This window comes from Rissa tridactyla, chromosome 4, assembly GCF_028500815.1.
Source record: "Rissa tridactyla isolate bRisTri1 chromosome 4, bRisTri1.patW.cur.20221130, whole genome shotgun sequence".
Classification (NCBI taxonomy): Eukaryota; Metazoa; Chordata; class Aves; order Charadriiformes; family Laridae; genus Rissa; species Rissa tridactyla.
Window position 1 is genome coordinate 35,410,794 of NC_071469.1, and position 27,902 is coordinate 35,438,695.

At 35.2% G+C, this 27,902-nt stretch overlaps 1 protein-coding gene across 8 annotated transcripts in view; it reads left to right on the forward strand.

Annotated features, from left to right (window-relative positions):
- NOVA1 (NOVA alternative splicing regulator 1) overlaps positions 1-27,902 on the forward strand; it is a 157,792-nt gene that overhangs the window by 84,420 nt on the left and 45,470 nt on the right. The window lies entirely within an intron of this gene.

A 27,902-nucleotide genomic window follows, 5' to 3' on the forward strand; every position in this document is an offset into this window, starting at 1 on the left:
CACTGCCCTGTATTTTAGTTTCTGTCGGTAGACATTAGCAGATAAAAGTCAGTGGGGCTACAGTCAGAGAAATTGTGCATTTGTTAGTGGGAGTCATGGTTAAAATTTAGTGCATGCTATTCCAGAAATTCTGAAAAGCCCAACTTTTTAGTAACGTGGGTCGACTCTTCTGTTTTCCAGTTCTGTTGTTTAATTAACGTAACAAATATTTGCTATTGCAACAGATTATTAAAAGCACCTGCTACATGAGCATATAAAAGCTGCTGTAAGACATTTTAACTTGTCTTGTCTTTTAATTGCTCGAAATTAATGTTGTACTGAAATAATTTTTTTTTTGCAACAGCTAATTATTAAAGGAAAATGGTTCAAGATTATGGAGTAAATCCATATAGATGTGTGAGTTAATGGCAGTGTTTATGAATTTTTATTTTTATGCTTTAATTTGTCTCTCTTGCTTTGTGATTACCTAGGATTAATTCCAGTAGGACTTAACTGCGTATAGTCAGGAAAACACACAATCACTCTGTTTACCAGTATGTAACAAACTGTGCACTAACATCTGCTTCTAAAGTCTATTTCTGATCATCCTGACTTTAACTGCTTGCCTTGGCACAGGAAAAGGGGAAATCTAGGCAGGAAATTGAAACAAAGAACCTTAGAGTGACCAAAAATAAAATTCCATTTGAATACATGTTGGAGGAGGGAGTAGTTTGCTGTGTGTTTTTCTGCAGTTATAGGTGTTTTGAATAAATTAGGCTGTCTGACTTTTAAGTTAGATTGCACAGACTTTGTGTTGATGATTTTTTTCATCTGTCATATTGTAGCTTTACCATTTGTATTAAACAGCCCTTTCTTTTAAAATATGCTCGCGTAGGTTACGATACTCACCATTTGTCAAAATTTCCGAAAGGAAGGTATATCAGAAGTTGAATCCTTTTAGACCTGCGGCGTGATGTTCGTTGATATGGTACTTGCACACTGTGGGAATCCCATTGAGGAGCGGCAGCATTACCATGCAGGTGGTGGGAAAAGATTAGTGCTTTGTACGCACAAACAGGAAGCAGGATTTCAAAAGCAGGAAGCGAGTCCTGAGCCTTGATAAACATAATTGCTGCTTCTCCGAGAGCTGCTGAACTCCCACTTAACGCTAGTTACCGTTAGGATGATGTCAAATGTCTGTGGGCTGTGTGCTGAAAGAAAATGTGACAGAACAGCTGCGTGCAATGAAGGTGGCTGCACAGTTTCTTGACACATGAAAGACTAGACAGTTTGCTCTTGAAATATTGCATTTGTATGTTTGTAATGTAGAACAAAGTAATGGAAGTATCTTGAAAGTGCTGGGTATGTAGGGACCCTGTTGCTGTTGTTATACTGGGAGGTGGTTTGGAATGGGTCCTACCCTACTGATGTATACACAAATCGTCCTATCCTGTTGTGGTTCTGAAGGTACTATATGTCTTTTTCTTTGGAGAAATTATACATCGTGCTTTTGAATGAAAAATGTTTCTGTATTAAAATATTTTTGTGTTTATTCCTTGTAAAAATCTGTCAATCTGAAATTTCAGTTCTGTTCCACATCACAAGAAGTTGCTATAAAGAAATTACTCAATTTCTTTATGGACCTCAGTCTAAGATAAATTTAACCAACACCTCCTTCTGTTAAAAAAATTTCAGTGCAGAGCTGGAATGGGAAGGGGGTTTGGCCAATACTGAGGATATAGCTGTGAGGAGAAGACAGGTCTTTCTGGGGGAAGGTAACTGATTCATACTTTTCCTTTTTCTATATGATCAACATAAATGTTAAGAGAGCAGCTAACTATGAATTGTGACAAACAGGCTTTTCAAAATTGATTTCTGAACCGAGTTGCTCACTATTTGTTAAAACCTACACATTACTTGGTAGGTTTTAACATATTGGTTGCATATTTTGCTTTTTTTGTTAAGGAGGATATTAACAAATTTGCCTGTGCAGTGGCGGCTGCGTATTTGTGGTGTCTTCATTTCAGATGTGGTTTGGTAATTATCTTGAGAGTCAGTCCTCAATTAGTTAGATAGCTGATAGATTTGAAGAAATGCACAGCAAGTTCGATAATTGAGGACATTTTTCACATTTGGTGAAGTTGCACAGAGATGTTTGAATAGCAGTAAAATCTGAATGTTTGAATCTTAAATGCAAATTAAACATGCATTATGTTTATACTTTGAGGGAACTTTAAGTTTGACATGAAAATTCAACATCAATGAAATTCTAAAATTATGTCTACTGTTTGAAAAATATTGATCCACTCATAGTAGAATCTTTAATGCATCAGGTTGATACATAAATCTCTAAATTAAGTTTTGCTCTCTGAAGATAGAGGAGTGATGTGAGGATTGTTAGGCCTCTTAAATCATTGATGGTGGTATTGTCAGATCTTACTTTAGAGCTCAGGCTGGCTCTTTAGTACACATGGATTGGGTTAGGGTAGGAGGGACTTGGTATGCAGTTCTTGCTCCTAAACAAGAGGGTACATTTTATGCAATTTCAGGGAATTGTGCATGGTATGATAATGGTAAGCATTCAGTTTTACTTTATAGACAACTACTAACGACTACAATTTCAGAACAGTGTATGAAGGAGGATTCCTTTTTTTTTAATTATGGGTGGAGCCATATTGTGCATTAAGACTGCTCAGCCATGCCTGTTTAAAGGTGCTGGGTTTAGTTGCTAATGGCTTTTCTCACTCTGACCATAAGTAACTTTCAGAAACACCTGCCACCTATGTTTCGTCTTACATTTATCAGCACTGATAAGAAAATGGGAAAACTGTAATAAACACTTATACAACCTTTCTTCTTAGCATCTAACACAAACAAACCTAATTGTATTGTAGGCACATGTATTTCCCCTTTAAGAATGACTGTTGATATTGATTAAAAACAGTCTTACAACTTAGAGTGTTTATTTAACAGGGCTAATGAGCCTTCCTGAGATGATACATTGATGCAAGCACATTGCTAGTTGTACTCAAGTTAGCTCTAAGTGACCTAATTCAAATACATGCCAAGGTACAAAGTTCCAGTGTACAGAGTGTATGCTGGGAAAAGAATCCTGTAGATCTGTCACTGAACTCTTACAGTTAAATGATCTTCACAAATTACGTAATGCACATCATTAAGACTCTGTGCACAGAGGATTTTCTTGGCATAGCTGCAGTGGTTAAAAATGTGTGTGGGGGGTTATGCTCTTAAACACTATTTTTATGTAATTAAAGATTTGCTTTGGATGCTTGGCAAACTTAAAGATGTTTAGTTGTTCTTCATGCAAACCGTCAAGCTATATGGTTTGTTAATATATCTTAAAAACAGTTGCCATCAGAAAGGTACTTCTCGATTATCCTCAAAGATTGTATTCTCAGCAAATTAATTAGAGTGTTAGAATGAAATTTCCTTTTCTGTACATACAGGATATAGAGTATATTTTGAAAAGTTCCTTTACGTTGTTACAGTTATTTTCTAGAGAGAAAAAACCCCCAAACCCAACATATAGCCATTGAGGAAGACATATTTCCATTTCAATTACATTTTTAGGAGCAGGAGCTTGAAATTTGGCAGATATGTACATGTAGAAAATGTATTTTTGTTTTCCTTGTTAAATTTTGTTCATTATAAATCTTAGAAAAAACTAAGTTAACATATGGTCATTAAATGCATGTTACTTTGGCTACAAAATTATTAGATTTTTCTGTGATCACAGAGAATCACAGAACAGTTGAGGTTGGAAAGGACATCTAGAGATTATTTAGTCTAAGGCTGCTACTCAAAAGAGAGTCAGCTTGAACAGCAGCATGTCAGGTTTTGAATATATTCACTCATGAAGACTGTAAAACCTCTCTGAGCAGCCAGTTCCTGTGTTCCATCACCCTTACACTGGAAAAGCTTTTTTTTATGTTTAAATAGAATTTTCTGTTTCAATTTATGCCTGTTGCTTCTTGTCCTTTTAGTGGATACAATTAAAAAGAGTCTGGGTTCATCTTTATTTCCTCGCAGCGGGTATTTATACACAGTGTGACAAGCTGCTAGTGATGCTCTTCCTAATGGAGCTTAGGATGCCATTGGGCTTCTTTGCTGCAAGGGTACATTGCTGGCTCAAGGTCAGTTTGGTGTCCACCAGACCTTCAGGGCCTGTTCTGCAAAGCTGCTTTCCAACTTGTTGACTCCCAGTCTGTACTAATGCATGGGGTTGTTTCTCCCTAGGTGCAGGACTCTGCACTGCAGAAATGTTAAGTTCATTAAAATGTTTCTTCATTTCTCTGCTAATGAAGATGGATACTGGCTTGTGTATTGAACCCTGGGTTACATGCACCATGAGTTACTGCTCTCCAGCTGGACTTGACCCTAGCAGTTTAGCTGTTTTTTCCCAGTTCAGATGTTCAGTCCTAAGAACTGAACTGAACTACCTGAACTGAAAAGATTGTTCTGTAGAAGCAGCAGGACAAACTTTATTTTAGACAGCCTTTCTCTTTTTTTTCCAACTAGACTAGCTGATCTAATAGCAAAAAAAATTCCCCTACCCTTGGCTGACATGTATCCTTAGACCGTTAGAGCAAAATACCATTTTCCTTGTAGTGTCTGTTCATAGCTACCAGAAGTCTGTGGGTTTGGCCACAGAAGTAAGGATCAGGGAGATTCATTTTCCCTTCTCTGACCTTTGATCCTCACCATTAGCCCAAGGCGTTATGGGGAAAGAAGAGACTGTACGCAGACTAAGGCTTACCTCGGGAAGGTGATGTTCAGAATGAGCTGGAGAGCCTGGGACATTACAGTGCGGGCTGCAGGATTGCAGGGAATGGAAAGAATTCTGTTATGTGTGAGGAGCAGAGAAAGCGCTTAGGACGTGAGGACAAGACAGTGTGAAACTACACTGTGCACTTCCCAAATTCCACTGCTGAAATACTAAGTTGCTACAGTGGCAGCAAAGACCTATGAAGTCCATGGACAAAATGTACGCTTCTTACATACGCAGAGATGAATGGATAGAAGTCTACTATCACTAGTAGTGGCTATGGGAGCTCAAGCAATAGATAACTAGCCTGTGAACCTAAAAAAAAATATTAATTCTCTTGATGGTAACCCGGTTTGAGACAAGATGATGTGAAGAGAATGACACAACTAGACAGGAATTTGAAAAGAAATACAATTATGGAAACTAACATAGATTTGCATTTTTAACTAGGATTTAATACTCTGTCATGTTTGCAAAACGGAAATGTTTTCATTGAAATAGCATTAACTGTGTTTGCCTTACCATTCTAAAGGAATAAGTTACTTTGTTAATAAAAGGGTTTTGCATCCTCTTCATAATACCCATATTCAAAGTTCAATAAATAACTTGAATTTTCTCAGGAAAATGGACAAGAGAAATAAAAGCTGTTATATCTTGTTAAAAGCTCTGTGTGTGCTAGCATTAAAAAAATACAAAGTATTGGATTTAACTAAATTCTTGTCCTCAATGAACAATTAATAGCAATTTAACATCAAGAGTGAGCTTTCTTTTCTCTCTCTAAAAAATGTATTTTATATAGTTATGTGCTTAATTATCCAGCAAATTCCACTTAGTGTGGTGACCTGTTTAGTGAATGAGGACACCAAAATATTAGAGAACTGTTTTTCATGTATTGTATTAATATGGTTTCAATCTAGTTATTTCTCATGGCAGTTAAAAATCACATTTTTAATATACTCATTTTGAAATCATTTCAATGTGTCTTGAAAATAAGTCAAAACATAGCAATTATATAAAAGAACATGAATATAGTATTTTTTGCAAAGGTGGTTGCACAGTCGAATAAACTTAAAAACTTAGATAGGCACTTGACTCATTTAATAAAGCATAAAAACATGAAAAAATATGAGGAAGCTATATGTGACAGCCTTATCCTGTACTTACCAGTTGCAGAAATGAAACAAAAGTTGGGGATTCCACCTAGAATGTTAATGCAGGTGAGACAGTCACATGTTATGTACAGTTAAAATCCTTAGCATAGCTGATCAGATGAGTTTTCTTTTAATCTATGTTTGAATAGGCATGACTAATGAGTGAAATTGCTAAATATTTGAAAACTAATCAGTTGGCTGGGGTTCTTTTTTGAGGCTTCTTTTGCAATATTAAAATTACTTCTCAAAATTTTTAGTTTCATCATGCCATAATTCATTCTGCAGCATGACATCACACTAGTATGATCCTTCACTATAGTGAAAAATGGCTGATAAATGGGAGAAAGTGAAATGGGATAAGTGAAGTACTTCTCTGTTGAGGCAACATGATTTTGCTGCTTAGTCTTTTATGATTGACTTTTCGGTTGCTGGTTGGAGCTGTCAGAGAAGTTGTTCACCTGACATGGCTTTTCCACATGCTTATCAGCAACGAAAGAAAAGCAGCTTTTATACCTTGATATATTTCCAGATTTGTTCAGCTGCGATACCTTTCAAGTTGTCTTGGAAAATTTGACTCCTTTGTTTTTCCAGATATATGTTTTGAAGAACTCAAAACTCACTAATAGCTTCTTGACGTGGGGGGGATATTTTCAATGTAGTCCAATTAAGTGAGCTCGATTTAGTTTTAAACTTCAGGTAAACTTTGTCTACATTTATACTAAGTGGAGCTTTATTACAACTTAGAGTTTTTGAATTCAAATACTAAATTTCAGGTTTTAAATTAGTTTTTAAAAGTGATTTTTAACTTAAACAAGGATTTAATGTTTTAGAAACATGTATTGTTGATACTATGGACTCTACCTGATAAGAGTTTGAGAAGGTTAAAGTTGTCCTGTGTAATATTCCCTTAATTTTTCAATTTTTTCATTGCCATTGGAATTAGAACATCTCCCATGCATTATTGTCCATCAGTCAGTGACAGATACATAAAATTAGTTTATTTAGATAATAATGTTTCTGCTCCTATTCTCTGCCCCAAGTAATACCGAGTACATTAAATTTAGTACAACTAGATTTCTCTCTTACAAAGTGTTTACGGGGACCATGTATATGTGTCTCCCATTGCACTTAAGGAACTGTAGAGCTAAATGATACCAGCTTAATGATTTTGAGCAGTTCTTATGTTTTCAGTGGGACATATCTTTTGAGCAAGGACAAAAAGGCTCTTGGCCATGCTGCTAAATAGAGCCTGATTCTGACCTCCCCTAAAGAAATCAGGAATATTTGTACTTAAATCATAAAACCAGTGCAGAAAAAACCTTTCCAGGAACCCTAGAATTGTAATAGACATTAAATTAGAGCTGTGATTGATAATTAATCTCTGTTGATGTGGAAAAGAGCTCTAGTTTGTCTAGAAAGTAAGTTAGTTTCAACATTTGTGAAGAATGTCTTATTGGCAAAAATTCAGTATGTTTGAGTTCAATATATATTTTTAGAATGCTGGTATGACTCACTCTACAGTGTACCCTGATGTTGAAGCTTAAAGGTTAGAAACAATTCAGAAGGCCACTGCTTAAAACCTAAGTCTTATTAATCCAAAATTATCATGAGTGTGTGCTGTTTTCAAAAACAATATAAAGGTTGTCAGCTCAGCTCCACTGAGACATCCAAAAATAATATTGTATTCGAGTAGAACCGTGTCTGTTAAAAACAAAACAGACCAAACTCCACAACCCCACATCTCTAAGAGAGCTATGAGAAAATCCGATTTGCTGATTGGTACCACTTTTTACTGTTTTTTTTTCCTTTCTGGAAGTTAAAAAAAAAAATCACTGTTCCTTTAAAAAGAAATTAATACCTTGGTCCATTCAGGGAAACTAGGGCATGTATGAGATCTGTGTTCATTGTGAATCACTTGAGCATATTGCACTAATCAGATTGTATTTCTTTAATTTACTGATATGATTTAAAACTAGCTGATTGGTTGAATGCCAATAGATAGAGAACCGTAGAATCATACTTCTGTGAAAATGAAGCTATTTTTAGGTGGTTTTAGCTACTGTGTTTTCTTTCAGAGCAGAGCTGCTCAGCTACATTTCTGGAGATCAAGAAGATACATTGCCATAAATTGGGACAAACATGTTGCTATTAAATATAGACTTTTATGCATTGTTTTAAAACTAAATACAGTTGTACAAAGGTTTGTGGGTTTTTTTAAATGAATAAATGGTTGTAGGAGTCACTTATTGTTTATATGCTATAGATAAGGTTCAACATGAACAAAAGGCAGCACAACAGGAAACATATGCTATAGTAGTTAGTTCACACCTGCCAACTGCTTTGAATAGGCTTGAGATAATATCAAACAGGGAATGAATTCATTGTTTAGACCACTGAAACTCTTTCTACAAAATATGACCCTTTACAGTCCTTTCTTTGTCACAGCACTACTTAAATTCATCCTACTTTGAAAAATGACTGTTGCTATGGACATACTTTTACTCAGTGTATGAGTGTAAACATAATCTGTATTCAATGGTCCTGATGTTCATTTCACAAGAACACTTTTGGGGTTTAAAGATTTAAAGACATTTCTTATCCTAACAAAATTCCAGTTTCAGATATATTTCTTAGTGTTAGCTGAATAAATTGAGATACTATAGTCAATGCTTTCCAAACCTAATGTAAGAATAAAATAAAAAGAAATGAAGAGATACTTGGATGAAGCAGGATGGTGAAGTACACAGCAGCAAACTTTGAACAATCTTTCTTAAGTTAAAAGAATTTTAATAATAACTTCCCTTATATCTAATGTAACAAAACTAAAAGAGTAGAAAATAATAATAATAAAAAAATTGACTTGAATGGGATTGTGGAGTAATACTTCTGTAATTTCACTTTTGGTTCTGCTTACATACGGAGCTTTTCTACCACAGTTTTTACTCCCTAATTTCTCAACAAAGTTTTGTCTAATTCTGAATCTCTCCAAAGTTGTCATTAGCTCGTTTTGTTGATGAGATTTAGCAGACCATGATTTGGATTTTATACTATTTCCTAGAAAGCTCCAAAGCCTTTGTTATCATATACAAATGTGCCAAAGTCAGTGCTCGTGTTTTGTTGTTGAGATGATGAATGTTTAAAAGTGTGTAGAGAAGGACCTGACTAGGACCTCGGCTAGGTAAGCAATAGTAAAGGAATATGGAATTAAAATTTATCGTAATTAATATATACCTAACACAGGGTTTCTTTGTGCTTTGCTTCTAAATGTTTGACACTAACCACCTCTGGGAACAGGGTACCAGATTTGGTAAACCACTGCTTTTAACCACTATGGTAATTCTTATATTTCTAGTGTTTACTCTGATTGTGCATTTATAGCATTTCCCTCGCATTAAGGCTCTGACAGACACGTGGCCCGGGATTAAAAATCAGACAGCTGAAGCTGTTACTGCCTACAGCCCTGGTGATTGACTTTGTTGTCATCAAGACAGGAGCATATGATCCACTCACAAATCAACTCCTAAACTACCACAGGTTTTGGCCCAGGTAAACCAGTTCCAGTTTTGGTTTATCCTGATATATCAGGCTGAAAACTGAAGGTTCAGGAGTTCATTTCTAATCTGATCAGATGTTGCTGTTTCAGGGGCAGCAGCATCTGTCAGAAGGGGGTTGTGTGCAACTGGGGTAATAACTGATTTAGCTGTTTGTCTGATTTTAGTCTCCTTCCACATGTTTGTCAGGACCTTTGATGTCTGCACCTACACATGGAATTACTGTATTTTACCATTTTATTATTCATAAACTTACCAACGGTCTGATTATTTTGAGTAATCTGCAAAATGTAAAGCTCTCCTCCTTTCTGTTCACTGCATTACTTTAAGTAGTAAATACAGATTACCACATTCACAGTAACGATCCACTGATAACAGCTTGTTTGCCAAGAGCTAAGCTATTGTTTGTGCCTTATCAGGACAAAAGAATATACTGTTTTATGATGGTATATGAGATCCATTTTTACTCTGTTTTGAAATGTAATTCTTTCTAACTTTATCATGTTCATTTCCTATTACAACAATCTAGTGAAATCCTCATTCAAAAACATATTTCTAATCTTAGTTATTTCAGTAAAGTAGTTTTGGAGTTTTAATCTAGAAATGCTGGTGTTTATTAGGAGAGAATAATACGTAGAGGTTAAGATAGATGAAATACTATGAACTGGTATTGCAAATAAACTGACAAACTAGTCGGCTGTAATTTAATATTGACAGATACTATATATCATGGCTGAGAGCAGTAAACACGATAGAAAAAAGAAATGAATAGTATTTAATCAGAATAGGAGGGCTTTGAAAGGAATCCCGAAGTAATAGTCGATATACCTCTGGCAAGTACCTTTATGAAAAGGCAGTTTCCAAAAGTGAATGATTTTAAAAAGGAATTGTAACTTAACAAACCTGATTAGATTTTTAAATGCATTCTGGCAAGAATTATACTCAAATATTTACTGTATTTCTTGGCATAAGCCATACAGTATTTCAAAGACAAAAAGAAAAAGAAATATGCTGAGAATCATTACTGTTGGTTTTAGTTTACTAAAGACCATTACTCTTGGTCTGCTTATAATGTAATGTACCAAACAAACAAGAATGTAATTGGGTCTCTCTTTAAAAATTGCCGTTGCTGTAGAAATAGCTTTAGAAATAGTTTTGTAAAAACTATGGTTGATTAAAAAGAACCCAAACAAATAAAAAAACCCTTTGGTTAATAAGGCGTAAAAGTATTACCAACATGTAGATGGGGTATAAACATACAGTAAGGCTAGATAAGTGGTATTTGTTTCTGGTCCATTAAATTATAAATCATAGAATGGTAGGGTTGGGAGGGACGTCTGGAGATCATCTAGTCCAACCCCTGGTAAAATCTTGGGCTTCACGTGGATGCCTACATCTCATGGCAAAATCAATGAAAATTGAGGACTGTCAATAACTGGTGGAATAAGATTGTATAGTTTTAATTTTTTTAAAGTAATTTCATATGATAGGAAAAATCAGAATTTTGTAAGCCAGTTTGCCTAATCCTTGATGATTAACTACATTCAGCATGATTACTCTTTCTCTGAGCCATTTTAATCACTGTTGTACTGTTGTAAGGAAAACTGAATGCATCAGTTACTGTACAAATGTAACTGCTCTTAAAATCCTGTCCCTGGAGCCTGAGATACTTTGAGGAGCAGAATAGTTCTTCTGCATAAATTGGTAGTAGTTGCTGCTTTGTTGTTATGTCTTGGAGTTTTTTCCCTGGGTAATTATTTTTTTTATTTATTTATTTATTTTAACCTATTGTTTTTATATAAATGCATATATACTCTTCCCACACTGGGAAGAAGTTCAGTAGGTAACTTGATGCTAATGCATTTGTGCTTGTAAAAAAGTTTAATATATTATTGCAGTTTTCTGTAAGATACTTATTATTGCGCTTTTATTTTCTTAAGTTTTAGTGATATTTAGTAAGCACTAATAACTTTATGATAACTTTTTTTTAAAAAAATAAATGTTTTTTTCAGAGAAGAGTTATTAATTGTCATCAACTATTGCCTCAATTTTCTAAATAGGTATTTCAAAGGATAAATGATCTGGAACAATGTTATTGATACCCATTGTAAAAATTTTTGTCTGAAATCATAAATCAGTATAGCTAATTTCCTGTCCACCACTCTTTGTATTTGTCAAATGTGATTAGGTGGCATGTTGTGCATGTAATATTAGACAATTTACACCATATAAATGTGGATGGTATTATAAAAGGTAGCAGGTAATTAATTCATTGATTTCCGCCTTCTAAAGAGACACATTCTCAGTGGAAAAAAATCTGGTTTTGTAGCGGTTTTAGTAGATTGATTTTAGTGAGTCTAAATCAGTAGCAGGTTTTTGAAACCTTTGTTTATGCATTCAGCCAGACAGCATATGACATCTCTGGCTAATCTCACCTGCTGCCATTGCCTGTTCCTTCTCACCTGCTGCTATTGCCTGCTGTTACTTACTTGACTTTCAAAGGAAGCTAAGGTTGGTGGAACACAATTAAGAGAAGCAAGTTTTGATTGATTGGTAGATATTTAGTTAGATTCTTTGGTTAAAGCCTTACTTTGTTTTGTGAAGTTTGATCTTTATTTTTGAAGAAGCAGCTGGAATTTTTGGCTACTAAGGGCTGGTTGTGCTTTCATTTCCATTAGCATGGACATTGGATTAATGAAATAAGGTACTTTTTTTTTTATTAACAATTTTCCTTCCTTTTTCTTGCTTTTCTCCCTTCATGTGTTTTTTAATTATTTTTCTTCTGATTACAGCCCGTAGTTGCAGAGCAGTCAGTAGCAGTGGGTGGCAGTCATAAATCCATAGATTTATTGTCATAGGTTTCTGTAGCCTGGCTGCCTGCTGGTACAATTACCAGCTTAAAATCAACTGTGGAATTTGACAATTTGGAGGAAGTTTTTACAAAAATCATGATTTTTAAGGAGATATTCTTAGCATTTGTAACTCATTTCTCTCCAAGTCAAGGCCGTGTGGTCTTTGAAAGCATCTGCTAATCTTTTTGCTTCAAACTGCATTTAAGAGAATGTTTTGATAAGGTAACAAAGCAATTATGTTGATACACTAGGTACTGCACCTGTTGTGCAGTTGAAATCATGAGGGTTTTAACTATAAATTATTTTCTTGTCATTACATCAGCTTACTGCAGATATTAATAAACTGTATACGATAATACCGATAACATCAATACTTCAGAGTGCAGCAAACAGCTTTGTGTGTTTGTATCATGCCAGAATAAAAAGCTCTGTTCGTGCAAGGACTAAGGTGGGAAGCAGTTTTTCACGATTCTTCCTTGCCACACCCATATCTCTGTTCCTTTTGTGTCTGGCAGCATATTTGCTTCAATCTTTTCTATGCTTTTCATAACTGAGATTGCCTCTAACTTGTGGCAGACTTGTTTATCTTTTCAACTACTGTCTTTATGTTCTTTTTCTTCACAGGAGCATAGAACATGGCTGAGTCAAGGACCTCATGAGCTGTCATTTAACTATGAACTCTGCTTTCTGTCTGGCTTTGTTTGTAATTTTGCATCTCAAATTGAAATTGTATTTTAACCTTTCTCCCTGTTACTTTTGCAACCAGGTCTGGGTTTGGTCTGTGTCAAAAGCTCTTAAAATACCTAGTGTAGGATTGTCTGATACATGTGTATAATTGGAGTATATAATGCATAAGTTGGTATTCTGACAAATCCTGCTGTAGGAAAAGCAAGTAGTAAAGGACTGCCATGGGGAGTTAATGGTAACGTAGACTGTGGCGGAAAGGAAAATTCTTGTGTAGTCTTTCTAAGAAAAAGTAGTTGAGTAGTGCACTACTTGAGTACATGAGATAGTGTCTCGCGCCATTCTTTACAGAAAATGAAAAGAAATTTTAGTCCTAGTTATGACATCAATGATTTAGATTATAAGACTCCGAATATTATTTTGAAGTAGCTGGCAAATAACTAAATCTGAATTTTATTTTAATATGATTTTAATAATTAACGTGGCAATCAATAGAGTATACTTTCACAGAGATGATTGATTGAAGTATCCTTTAATTGCAACCTTTAATTAGAATTGATGGCTCACCACCCTAGCTCTTGTCTATTATATTAATAATTACAAAATTGATTTACTTCCATTTTAATTTTGACCCACGGGGGAACTATGTGGCTCAAATTCACATCCTTGCAGTTGACAGTGATTTGTTGACAGTGGCAATAAGGTATTGCCTCTTGTTTATATGTGTAAAAATATATGCTTGTAAACTATACTTGTTAGTGTAATTCTGTTTAATCATGTCCTATCCAATTATTTATTTTAGGCAGAGTAAAGGAACAGTGGCAGTTACTGGTATGGTTTGCTTCTGTATTTGCCATTTTGTTGTTATGCTTGACTTCTTAGTCAGAGATAATGACAGTGGAGCTTTATAGTGGTAGTTGCAAAATGTCTTGTGGTTGATACAAAAAGGCATAAGATATTAACATTATGAAATATGTTTTGTTGGGGGTTTTTTTTCAAGCTCTCCGTACATTTTTTTCTCTTATTAGTCCATTCATATTAAAGATTTAATGAATTTTAGACAGCAGCTCATTTTTTTTGCTTATAAAATACTTTGAGAGGTGTGTATGCATATACACATATTTATATAAAAATACCTTTCTTCCCCATGGACAAAGGAAAGCTTTACATTCATCCTTTTTATTTTTGATTGCCCTACTTTCTTTTCAACATCCATTTGCTTTACTAAACCTCCAAGATCTTAAGAATATAGTGTTCTTTTTCTGACACTGAAAAACACCAAAAAAACCTGTCTGAATCCTTTGTGGTAGATCTGCTGCAAACTGTAGTTCGCTCTATTTTTCCATGCCCTCCAGGTGACCTGTTAGATGAGATACTGTAGTGTTGATTAGCAAAGCTAGTGTTATCTTGCATTCTGTAAGACATACCGTAAGCAGCAAAGTTAGTTCTGAATCCTTGCTGTCTTAGCAAGTAATGGCTGCTGATTAGAATATAGTTGAATTTTATAGTAGAAAAGTCTCTGTCTTTTGTATTAAAAAGATACAGAACAAATACATTTCCCAAATGAAAAGCTGATCTCATTGGCGATCTTTTTTTTAAATTCTAAAGGTTTATCCTGCTGGATTCCTTAAGTGTTGCCTTTTTCAATCTTGGCTGTTCAGACATACCATTGCTTAGAACATTTACCATAAACATTTAAATAGCAGTTGACCTAGAGGATATTCTTGAGTAATGTGTGGAGAAGTCTTGATTATTTCAACCTTGATTTGCATGTTTGTGTGTAGACCCAGTGAGCAGAGGAAGATCTTTTTTGGTTATTTTGGTTATCACTTTGGAGATCTGAGATGCGTCTTTCCTAGGAGCTTTGCGTGACATGCGTTGTGGGCAGATATGCATTAGATAGTTGAGCAAGATTCATTCGTACCCAGGAACAATGACCTCTAATCTTCACTAGCACATGAAATTTCTGCATGTTACAATTTCTTCCAAGTCCTTCAATCTGATAGTAGTTAGGTGATGTTTGACTATTTCTCAAATGAGCATCAGCACTGTAGTCATTTACGCGCTACTGCTAAAACCACCTTGTAGTGACTGCATCAGAGAAGTGTCTTGAAGCATCTTCCATTAGAAGATTTGATTTAGAGTCAGCTTGGAAAGAAATGCAATTCTAACAGGACACAGTGGTAAAATAAAATTGAGTAGGGAAAAGAGAATTTACATCACTGTGCCAGAATTCTGGAGTGGACTGACTTGTATAAATCAGTCTGCAGGATATATGACATTTAAAGTTTGGCATCTTTACTTCAATAAAACTAAAATAGCATTTTTCAGGGTTTATATGCGTATTCTTCTACATACGCATTAAGTCAGGAGAGGACAAAGTTGAAGCACAAAATGCAAGCTAAGTTTTCCTTTTGGAGACGTGCCATACAAAACAGTCTTTAATAACGTGAGCAATACCTGCCTGCAAGTAATACCGAAAAAATAGTGGATTGCTAAAATTTTCTTGGACAGGTACATCATCTATAATTAACTTTATTCTGATTTGTGTGTGCCAGAGGTTGTGACGTAACAAATAAGGAAATACAGCTTTTAGAGGTATCCAGCACCTAATGCCACGTTCATACTTGCAAATCTCCTTTTACGATGCCCATATTTTACTTAGCTGATAGCCAGAAAGCAGTTCTTCTAGTCATTGCTCATCACTGTAAATAAATGTAGAACAAAAAAGCTAGGTGGCTTTTCTGTCATATTTCTCTCTGATTTCCACTGCCACTGTGGAGAGTTTATGAAGAGTAGAAAAATTAGAGGTTCATGAGAAAGAGACGAGTTAAAATTCCTTATATCATCTACTTCAAAAGTTCTCACCTAGCTGAGCTTGTGGTCTCCACGGGAACCCAGATCATGTAGTTTTAAGGATTCCACTATTAGGATACCATTTTTCTTAACCAACAGCTTACCTCACACTCTTTTCTAGTCTTTTCACATTTATTTGCATTTTACATCTGTCTGGTGCTGCTGAAAGAAGTCCCCAGGGTGTCTGCAAGGAAAAGGTGAAACTGCAGTTGAAAGGAGCCTCTGTTTGCTTTGGAAAACTTTAGACTTTTTCTTCTAAGTTCCTCGAGGATTATTGCTGCAGTCTCCTGTCATTGGGTAGATCTGAGGGGGAAAGGAAATTAGAGCTGCTACTTCGTAGGAAGATCCCAAAACCTGGGTGATTATGTCTTTTGGGAGTCTTGCCCTGCTTTAGGAAACAGTGCCTTCCAAGGGTAACTTTTTTATGAAGACAGAAATTTCACTGGGGAAAGGAGGAAGAACGAAAGAGAAAATGTTTCTTGCCTTACAGCTTTTGAGCATTTGTAAAGGACTAATATCTTGTTGATCCTTATACTGTCCATTGGAGAAGAAACTTTTCTTCAGTATGGCCGTACTCAGGACAAAATATTAAGGAGCTACTAGGAATTAAACAATACAGCTGCTACACATGTACAGAAACTTATTACCAAGAAAGAGAGCTCGTGGTTTCTGTCATCCATCTGAAAATACTACTTTCATTGGTATTATTTGATCATCTTGACGCTTTCTTGCCGAGCTTTCTAAGGTCTCACCTAACACAGTAGAACTTTGGACTTTAGCTGCAAGAATGCAGCTTTGGCACTATTTCAGGGTGCTTCTGGACTCTGTCATGATCAGTCCTGGATTCTGTCCTAGTCCTACAAAATAGAGTATCCTATTTAAAAAAGTAACTTGTAGCACAGGTACGCAGCTGTCCCATCATATCAGTGCAAAAATACATTTCATATGTTCATATCTGTAGATGTCAACAGAGATGAGATCTGTAGATTTCATACATTGATAAAATCTACTGCTTTGTTTGTTTATAGCTTTATTGGAAGGCTTTTCTGTAATACCAGTAAGTCTCACTACTTTATAATTCCGGTTTGATTCACTGATGGAAGAAGTTTCATTTTAATAAATTCTGCTAGCAGTGTTGAGTTGCACCTGAGCCAATGTGAAATAAAATGTATAATTCCAACCTCAAAAGACTCTTGACTGGGTCATGGTTGATATATTCTAATTATATATGTGAGGAGCAAACATTACAATAGTAATCAAGTACTGATGTTTAATCTGCAATGCTAACCTGGTGCAAACTCAGGTGGAAAGCTACGTGAAACTGGTTTGGTTTGATTTTAAACTTGGAAGAAAGTTAACGAGTAAAAATATTTCTAATAAAAAATAGCACTGATTCTGTTATAATTTAATCATTTTAAAAGTTCAGGAAAGTGGCTTTTCAAATTTAATCTTATAACTTCTGTAGCTGTGATGATTGCTTATAAATGAACAGCTGCATCTTCATTGCCACAGGCTTAAATTAAAGTCCCAAAGTCCCATAGGTTTTGAATTCCATAGCACGTTAGCAGGAAACCTACAAATATAGAAAGGCTCATGTTCTAAGACTGAGCACAATCCATGTAATATTCATGATTAGTAAGGCAAACAAAATACAGCCTTGCACCAAATGCTGCAGTGAAAACTGTACTGTAGAAATTAAAAACTACAAAATAACAAGGCTTACCATAATCAACAGAATAATGTGATAAATTTTATGCTTATTTTTCATGTAAAAATTCAGATTTTAGATGAAAATTTATTCCTTTACCTCATTTGTATTTCTCACAATTTAGTAATTCAGGTTAAAATAGCTCCCATTGTTTAAGCTGTCACTTTTTTCTCTTTTTTTCGTTAAATTTTTCAGTGACTTACAAACTCTACATTGCTTCTTACCTTTGTACATGTATAAACACCTCAGTTATTCCTTGCTACTTTTTTTTTTTTAATCATTTCAATTGTTTAATCATATCTAGAACCCTACAGCTTGCGGTATGTTTTCTTAGGAGGGGTACAAAAAGCTGTGAAAAATGCAGTGAATTGGGGGATTGATCACGGTCTCATAATTCTTCATCTCAGAATACAACTGTCATGAATGTAATTCAGAGTGATCTTGGTATGAGAAGTGTCATGGCACTTGAAAAATTCCTCCCTTTATTTTGAGGAGGAGCTGCAAATTCAGTGCATGGGAATGAGGCAGTCTGAAAACCTTCATTTTTTAATAAAAGTATGTATCAATTTTCTACACTTGAAACAGTAGTTTAGTCTACCCAGTATTTGTTTACTAGTCAAAAAGTTCAAAGTAGCCTTAAGAAGGGGTTTGAAAGAGTTACAAGAGTCCCTTTAAAGACACTCGGTGTGTTTGATAACCGTGTTTCTAAGGGCACCATTTATGACTGTAAGAAAGGTTTATATATTTAATTGAAAGGCAAATATCAAAATGTACTAGTCCTAACTTAACAAAAACATACAAAAAGCCTAAATACACAAAGGCATAGTAGTTGAATTTTGTGGGTTTTATTAGTATATGCATATACTATTGCTTCTGAGTAGATCACTGTTCAAGAGGATTTTGAGCAAGACTATTTATTTGATCAGCCTCAGTGTTACCTCACCTGATGTTTCTGTGAAACAATGTTGGACCCTTTGCTAACATGAACCACGTTTGACAGAGGTGAACATGTCTCAGATAACTAAATTCTTACGTGGTTTGTAAAGACAAGCATCTGTGGATTGGAGAATGATGCTATGAGGTCCACTAAAGGAAGGCATCAGCCTATATTTGCTGTCCCCAGAAAATCAGCAACTCTGGGAAAAGCTTCAGTCGGAGCCTGCACCTTCTTATCTTAGACACAAAGATGCAAATCTGTAGGGAAATAGGCTTTATCAAATCCAGCTTCACAAAATTACTTGGGGTTTTTTTTATGTTGTTTTTGTCGTGATTCTGATCTTGTTTTTTCTCAGGAGTGGGGATTAAAAAAATATGATCATTTTGTATCATGCAGGAGTAAACAATCCATGGATTTAGGTTGGTTGTCTGTGAGAAGATTAAGAAATCTAATTAGGCTGGAAAGTTCCTTTTCAAATGGGCAAAAATTATTTCCTTGACTTAAAGCAAAATATCCTAAATGATCCAAAGATAGGGATTTTACTGCATCTGTTTTCTCCTGTTCAAGGATGTATGAGTCTGTTATTAAGTGATTGTACACCTTTTAAAGTTCTCTTTGTTTATGTATTGCTAACATACATTTCAGAATGAATAGGAATTTCACTCCTATTTCAGGCTGTTTTCTTGGTTTTGCACAGAGAAAGCTGAAACTAGATTTGGAGGAAAGCAGGCAGATTTTAAAACCTGGCTTAATTTTGATATACTTGGTCAATAACAGCATTGGGAACAGTCTCCTTACGGAATCTAAGCTATGAAAACAGAGACTATGATGTTATTACTGAAGCTTTGTTCTAGTGACTTGTTCTGAGTAGATACAAATTAAAGTTTCAGAGGAGAATATTACTGCGTATAGCTGTGAAACACGGTCCAAATCGATACAAGATATCAATGGACAGTTTTTACTTTGTTTATGCCGTTTCTATCTGTGATTAGAAACTATTTACTGCAATTTTTTTGTTTCTAGACTAGAGTAAATGCTTCTTGCTAGGGTTTTGCCTTAAAGTAGTACACAACACTTCATTTATAATTGTTTGTAGTTGAATCTGTTTCAATTTAGAGGGCTGTTTTTTAATGTACTTAGCATGTAGCTGCTCCCAGAAACATATGCTAGATGTATTTCAAATACCTATATAAAAAAAGGCATAAAACATGGATATGCTTATATGCAATCAATTATCTGATTAAAGATTTTGATTGAAAAAGTTGAGCAGTATTTATTTTGGGGGTTAATTGTTTTGACTGTGTCTGAGTCAAAATGATCAAAATGTATTACTGACTAGTAGGTGTTCTACCTGTGGAAATTATTTGAATGGTGCCAGTTGTCCTCCTGCCTTTTCCTCAGCTTTTGCTGTTCCCAGTTGATTGGCATGTTAGACATAATTTATCTCAACCTATACTTGAAGTAGCTTATCTCCTTTGATGTTAAGTAATGGTAGTTAAGAGTTACTAAAAGTTTCAACTGCCAGCACTTTGGATGTACAAATTTCAAAATTAACCTTCCCATTTCGTTTATTTTAATACAACACTTTTCACATTGTGAAAATTGTACTTTGTTTAGCTAGTCTTGTCTCTGTTTAGTGACACTTCAAATGTATTCTTGAAAATGCACCTAGTTAGCATTTAAATAACATTCCTAACCTTAGCAAGCCATCATACTGCACCTTTTCCACAGATTAGCATTTTGTAGGTCCTCTCTCCAACATCCAAAGACACATTTTATTTTGCCAAAAAGAGATGTGAGCAAATGGCTAGTGAATAGCGAACTATGAAATCTTGAAGACTCCCCCGGTAATTAAGTTTTGAGGGCAAAAAAAAGTCATTATCTTTATTGGTGGCAGATGATACTAAGGAAAAAAAGAAGGGGAGGGGGCTGTTAGGCTGTCCCCTCCTCAAGCGTATAAATGCTTTGGAACATTTTCACTCTTATGTTCAGTTTAACGTACATTCCTGTCTTAGGTTAACTTGGCTTGTTAATGCATGTGAAAAATTATACTTTATCTGGGTTAATGATGCCATCTGAATTTGTCACAATAATATTACAAATAATATTTTTAAAGCATATTAGAGGACTACTACCCACTATGATGCTATTATTTTGGGTATAAAAGAGATCATAAGGCTTGGGGAGTGTAAATACTCTTTAATAATCCAACTCGTGCTGGCCAGTGTAATCTTGCTGTAGGAGTGCCTGTCCCTAAGGCTCTGAATGCTGTGGTGGAAAGTGTATGGGAAATCCCAAGTGGTATGGGAGATTTGGAGCACTGTTGGTATTTGTCTCTTCCCTCAGCAGAATTACAGGGCTCCAGCTCCTTTCCTGCAGCAAGAGAGGAGTTCTGCAGTTGGAGAGGAAGGAGAGGAGCAGTGGAATGGCTACTGCACCTTTCCTCCTACCCATTCCCACCTGCAGTGCTTCCCTGCTGCTGAAGTAGAGAAAATATGTGAGCATCCCTGGTTTAGTAATGGGGAAGGAAAGAGATTTAAGATTGTGGAGAGCTGGGCCATTTTTGGTACAGAATTCATACAGGGAGTTAGTACAGAATAGGTACTCCGTTCTCAAAGTTCACATTCTTGATTTATAATTCTGCTGCTATCCTATAAAGATAAGCTCTCAGGCAAACATAGAAAGGAGACAATTTTATGTGTATTCATATCAGTAGAGAGTCTGATCTTTAGATGTGAACTTGTCTATTCTCCTTGCCTATTCAGGAGAAGAACTGGTGAGGTTCTTAATTTTGTGAAGTCTATCTTATGTTACTGCATAGAAGGGCCATGGAAGAGTATCTGACCGTCAGCAACTTGTGCAGCTTAGTTAGCAATTGCAGTCCACAGGGAGACTCTCTGGAAGAGTAGGAGTGGAAAAACTCTGCTGCCTTGGAGTCATCTGAGATGCAGATTCTTTCCTCCCCACTGACTTCTGAGGAGGTTTTCTTAAAGTGATGTTGATCTTATGGTTTAACTTGGGGGGAGATTTATTCTTTAGGCATTTATATAGTAGTTTTATTTCAAGTGGGTTTATTTATTTCGTGTCTTATACAAGGTGGTTCTGCATTTGGGTACACATAACTTTAATTCACATTGTTGTAATACACTCTGTGCAAAGCGAAGGTAAATGTTTACTGTGCCTTCCAGGGAAAGTTTTCTCATCATGATGTCAATGTGTGATTAGATTTGATCATCCTGTTTTAATGTGGCATCTTTTATTATTTTTCATTACCAACTGCTTAATAACCTGACAGTCTCCATCAGAGACTTGTATGGATCCATGTTAGAAATGATCATTCTTCTTTTTGGCTTATTAAGATCTGATTTGATACACTGGAAGATTAACAGGTGTCTGCTAGGTAAATACTGAGAACTATGAGAGGATACAGTGAGAGGATGTTAAAGGATTTCTTGGTTAGAATGTATGGAAAATCTTAAACCAGGACCTGTCAGAAAAGTATTTATTTCAGTTTTTAAAAAGGCCATTACAGGATTTCCATCTTAAGGAAAAGAAAACAGGCCGGGGGGGGAGAGGTAGGGGAGTGGATAGCGAAAACTCGGCTAGTCCTAAGATTATTTTATGAGTTTGATGTAATACAAGAAAATGTACAACTGTTAAGGATATCTAGAACAGTCCAGTGGTTTATTTTTAATCTTAAATTTATCTGCTTAGTACAGAACGGAAATGTGAAGAATGAAACCCAATAGTATATTCAGTAGGTTAGTAGTATATTCAGTCCAGGTTCTTATCTCACAGTCAGATTTATGTTGGAAACTTATTGTCTGTGATGTTTCAATGACTTCAGTGGCAATATCCATAGATTTAAGGACCTGATAATGATGTTTTGGCTGTTAACACTTTGATTGAGTTCATTCCAGATGAATTCTGACACCTTTCAGTTTCTAATCAGGAATGCTTGACCCGCTCTTCAAAAGCAGGGGAAAAAGCCCTATTATTCAGCCCTGTTTGTGATCAGTGAAGTTGCATGAGCTAGCTGCCCAGATTTCTTCAAATCCCATAATGTAAACATTGAAATGTGGTAGCATTTGTATAAACATCGAATTGTGGCATTATTCTTTTGAAGAGTTGAAAATACTATCAGAATGACTGTCCCATAAAAAAGGCTTCTGTCTGGACCAGCTGTAGTACTGGTAGGAGATCTTTTGTTTGCTTCATCCAGTTCTCTTTCTGGTGGTGAAGGGGTACAGAAGCTAACGTTCCTAACCCTCTCTCTCTCTCTCTTTTTTTTTTTTTTTTTTTTTTTTTTAATCTTCGGTGGACTTCTTATAACAGAACATGCAAAAAAAATTAATTTCAGCAAAATATTTAACTCATTGGTACCGAACTTGTCAAGGCCATTATATCTACCTTGGCTATTTTAAAGGCTATTTTGTACAAGAATGAAAATAGTTCATCAAATATCAGAAATTTTTGAGTGCTTAGGAGAAAAGAATATGTAGCTGTGTGATGGGTATAAAATCAGAGAAAGAACAGGTGTCGTACAGTACAAAAAGCTGTGAAAAAGTTCTATTTAGATACAATTCTGCCTACATAACATTTTCTACTCCTTTTTATTGTGGACTTTTACCTGACAAAATATTTGTGAGTTTTTATAAACCTGCTGGTGGGTGGAGATGATTCTGGCATTTGCTTTTGGAGGGAAATATCTCTTTTTATTGACAATTCAGTTTACCTCTTACTGGGTCTAAATCATCTGATGTGCTGCCTTATTCCTATACTGCCCCAATGCTTTTAATGTTGTTACATTGATAGTAATTATTTTAGCTTTAATTTTAAGAGTAATTCAACACATATGTTGTATCTATCTCTGGAAAACAATATCGTGTTGTGTGTGTGTATGTGGAGAGCCTTTGAGGAGCCTAGTGTCTAACCTAAGCTAATACTCAAAGCTCGCTGTGTAGTTAAGGGTAGGAGGTTTGTGTCCTTGGAGGTTGATTCCATCCTAAGGTAGATGCGGTGCATTGTTCCTGGACGTCCCTGTCTTTCTTAAACAGCTACCTTGGACTCAATACGTACATTTTAGAAAGATAAATCTAAAGGGAGATAAATGCCATTCATAGAATAAACAATAGGACATGCTCTAAAAGGGAAGTCAGGAAGGAGCTTGGAAGACAAACGAAACTAACTGTAGCATGCTGAATGCTTGGGCAATAGTCACAAACTCTTCCTTACATGCCTTCCATATAAAACCTGGACTAAAAGTCCACTGCTGAGAGCAATTAATTTAATTAAACATACATCAGCTAATATCTACTATAGGCAGTACATAGATTCGGACTAGCATTTAGTGGAGAGGAAAATGGAAGGAGTAAGATACAAAAAGGTGTGTTCATATTTGCTCACGTGTTTGTATTTTCCCTCTGCGTGTGTGTTATAATGACTGCATCAAAATGGGAACCCATCCTGGTTTTGACATAACAGCGTTCTTCCTAGTCTGAAAACATAAGATGTATCACTCCTGACTCTTTACTTATATTTTGGGACTGGGATGTAGAATAGTTCTTATGATACAGTTGCTATAGTGTATCTCTCTACATTTTGTCTTGAACACTATAGATAAAGGTGATTTCTTGGAGGACCATGATTTAAAATAAAAAGCATTCAACAGTAATAAGGATACTCTTCAAAAATGATCATTGGAAATGTTTATTGGCACGTATATAAAAATACACATATAATTAAAAATCTTTTAATAAAATCTCTAATCTAAACCTTGAGTATAACTCATTTACCTGAAATGTGGTATTTGCTTCCTCCAAACAGTCAGATAGTAAAGAATGTATTAAGCGATATTATTTCTTGAGCAATTGGCCTTATCTAGGAGGATTTTCCAAAGTTTTTCACAGGCTTTTAAAGTATGGAACTTGAGGAATATTTTCGAGGAGAAAAGCTCCCTTGTTGACTTGAACTGTTACCACTCTAAATTATAAAATGGATCTGTTCCTAGAATTTCTCAAAGTATATTTTACTGTTTAAATGGGTGGGTTTTTTTCCTTTGATAATTGTATGTGTAGGAGGCACTATTAAAAAGGTTCATATTACTATAGCATAGCATAAAAGCTGTAATTGCCAACTGAACGTTATTTTGCATGAAAAAATATTCTTAAGTGCTTTTGTTGATATGAAAATTCATTCCAGATATCTGGAAAAACACAGGTAAGTTTTTTCTTTCTATTCTGTGGTCCTCTTCCAAAAATAAGGTCAGCTCTTTTTTTCTCCAATAGATTTGGTCTTGTTGTGGTATTGTGTGTGTTTGTTTTTTAATGATTTTTAAAGCTTTTGCTTCTCAGAGACCTTCACATTTTCATCAAACTTAGGTATTGGCTTTTTATTATGTTTGTTTATTTTTAGTTGCTTACTCTTCACTGATAGGGGAAAAATAGTAACTCTGTGCAACATTCCAGGCACCTCAGTAACCTTAAAAATATATGAATAAGCCAATTATTATATTATATTATTAGAAAATATTTATAAGCACCATAGGGCAAGCCTATTTCCTTTTGAAAAAATGTTTATATGAGTCAGAAGCGTATTGCTGTCCATCAACCCTGTTATCACTGTTAAGAAGAAAAAAATGAAGAGAAAAATTGAAGCAGATTTCTCTGTGTTACCAGAGAACGTCACATAATTTGGGGACCTTAACTCTGTTAACATCTGTTTTTTTTAATTGATGAAACATTTAAATAGCAATGAATAAATTTAAATATTTTGTATTTTGTTTAAATTCTATATTTTGTATTCCCACTGGGTTTTTTTCATTATTTTCTTCTTGAGGACAGACATCTATATGAAATGTGTTCACTTTCCAACTTAAGAAGGCTGAGGATGAGAAGATGACAGTTAGTTTATCCTATTTAGCAAACAATTTGGGAGGTAGAAAGGAAAATGTATAGTGTTGTTTCCCCAAATACTATTTTGAGGAAGTTCTTCTCTGACATAAAATTTAGTAGCATAAAAATGTAAAAATTCTTCTTGATCCCTTTCTAACTGCTTTTACAGTTAGATGTAAATGTTATGATGGAATCAGGTGGCTCTTTATTTTGTTTGTTTAAACAGTAGTTCATTTGTTATAGATCATTTTACAAATAATGTATTAAGACAACCATTTCCCCAAACAAATTGCATAAAACCATAGTGCTTCTGTCCATGGTTTGAGGTCTTTCTTATTTCTAGAGCATTTATTTTCCAGAAACCTGCTTTCCCAAAACATAATTAGGCTGTGCTTACTTTCATTGCAGCCCTTTGTCATTGATTTGCACACACGCTTTGTCTCTGAGTGTTTGTCATCTAAGTAACAGTCCTTCATAAAACCATAGCAAGAGAAAATCTCTGGCCTTTGCCTTTGGTGAAATTTACCAGCTTTTGCGGTGGAATCTACAGGGTATTTACGAATAACTCTTAAACAAAGACAAATAGTTATAATCCTTGTTTCCTGTCTTACCCATAACAGTTCTTACACATAACAGTATAATAATAATCAGTAATTCCTCATCTCTCTTTATGTAATTTAATTTTTGGGAAACCATCATCAAATCCTTAGCTGATATGCAACAAAAAGGTTTATATTCAGGGGATTGTTTGCTTTGTAAGATGACTCATCATCCCTTCTAAGCCTTTAATTAAGAGGTTTGGGTTTGGTTTTTTTTTTTTCCTTTTATTTAAATCTTTTTGATTTCCTGGGTTTCTCTCTCACATGAGAATAATCCATTTTTTCAGACTCTTAACTGTGTTAAACCTGGATTCATGTAATTCACTCTTGTGACCAGAGCACAATGGACTGTAAACTTTAAGTTTTCATATAACTCTGAGAACTCATACAGTTCATGCATTTTACAGAATTTTTAAAGTTGATTCATTTCTGTGTCTGAATTCTAGTGGAGTAGTCACGTATTCAATAAAAGTAAAACAAATTGGTATATATGTGGGGTGGGGGTGTGTGTGTGTATATATATGCACGCATATCTGTGCACGGCTGTCCATATGCCACACCTAAAGATGCGTTATTAATATGAGTTCAACAGTCATTTTCTACTCCTAAAGCTAGTAAAGCTTCCTGTGAACACCCGATGAGAAAATATTAGAGGACCCCAGGTTGTAACGATGTATTTTTGCAGATTTCAGCAAGTCATGTGCATAGGTGCATGCGCTTGTGAACACATGCGGATGTGTTTCAACCAATAGACCACTTATTCTAACTTCCTGCTTTTATTAGATGCTTGAGTCATGTAAAGTATAATGTGGTTGCAGAAAACACTAATAGTTAGAATTTTATGAGGAGTAATTGCAGATGAAACTTTAAAGTGAACAGTTTATTTGTCTCTGAAAGAAGAATCGAGCTTTAGTTAAGCTAAATGCATCCGCTCAGTAATCTTGAAATTTAAAATCAAAGTTAAGGATGCTCTGTTTTTGTAACAGAGATATCAAGAACATCCTTACAGGGTGATATTTATTTCCTTTCAATTTCGTAGATTCTCTTCAGTTAGATTTTTTTCTTTTATTCAGCTATTTTAATTGCTATTAACATTGCTACTTTAATTTTCAGTCTGGGGAGGTTAAGTTTTACTCCCCATTTGTGTAAGTGTTCTGTGCAAACAGTTCCAAAAATTATTTTGTCTGGATGAAAACAAATGCATAACATCAACAGTCTAGAATTGCTATCAGCCCTTGTTTCCCCTTTCAGTTTTGGAAGTCTGTTAGATCATCAAGCTTTCCTTTGAGAGAGAGACATCTTTCTGTCTGTGTTGAATATGGGAACAGGCTCTATAGTAAGACTAATTAATTCTTTCTCAAGAAACAAAGGTAAAAGGACAGGAGGGAGATAAGGACCAAAGTAGAAAACTGTCTTGTTGACATTTCTATGACACTTTGCACGTATGTGGAATGTTGTTACATGTTGCATGTAAAATTATGTACATTTTGTCATTTATAAGACAAAGTTTTTTCACGCCAGTTTAAGGTATTGTGAAATATTGCTAATTCATTTGAATAAAACACATTTTTATTGTCTGACTTCCGTTTGCTGGGGTTTTATGCAAGTGTAGAGAGGCAATGTCAAATGCAAGGAAGAGCTTATGTGATTTTCATGTTAAGCGCGTTATTGAAAATGTTTACATTGCTCTGGAATGGTGTCGAAGCACAGTTCCCTCTTACCAAGAGCTTTTGCAAGATCAGTCTTAGGCTGAAGGCGGTGACTGGCAGCGTTATATAGAATCCCATGCTAAGGCTGTTTGATCACGGGTCACAAAAATAAACCTATGGGATGTTAGGGTTAGACTGCTGTACTGTAAGCTATCAAATAAAAAGCTTAATGCAAATCAGCTGATGAGAGATTGTAG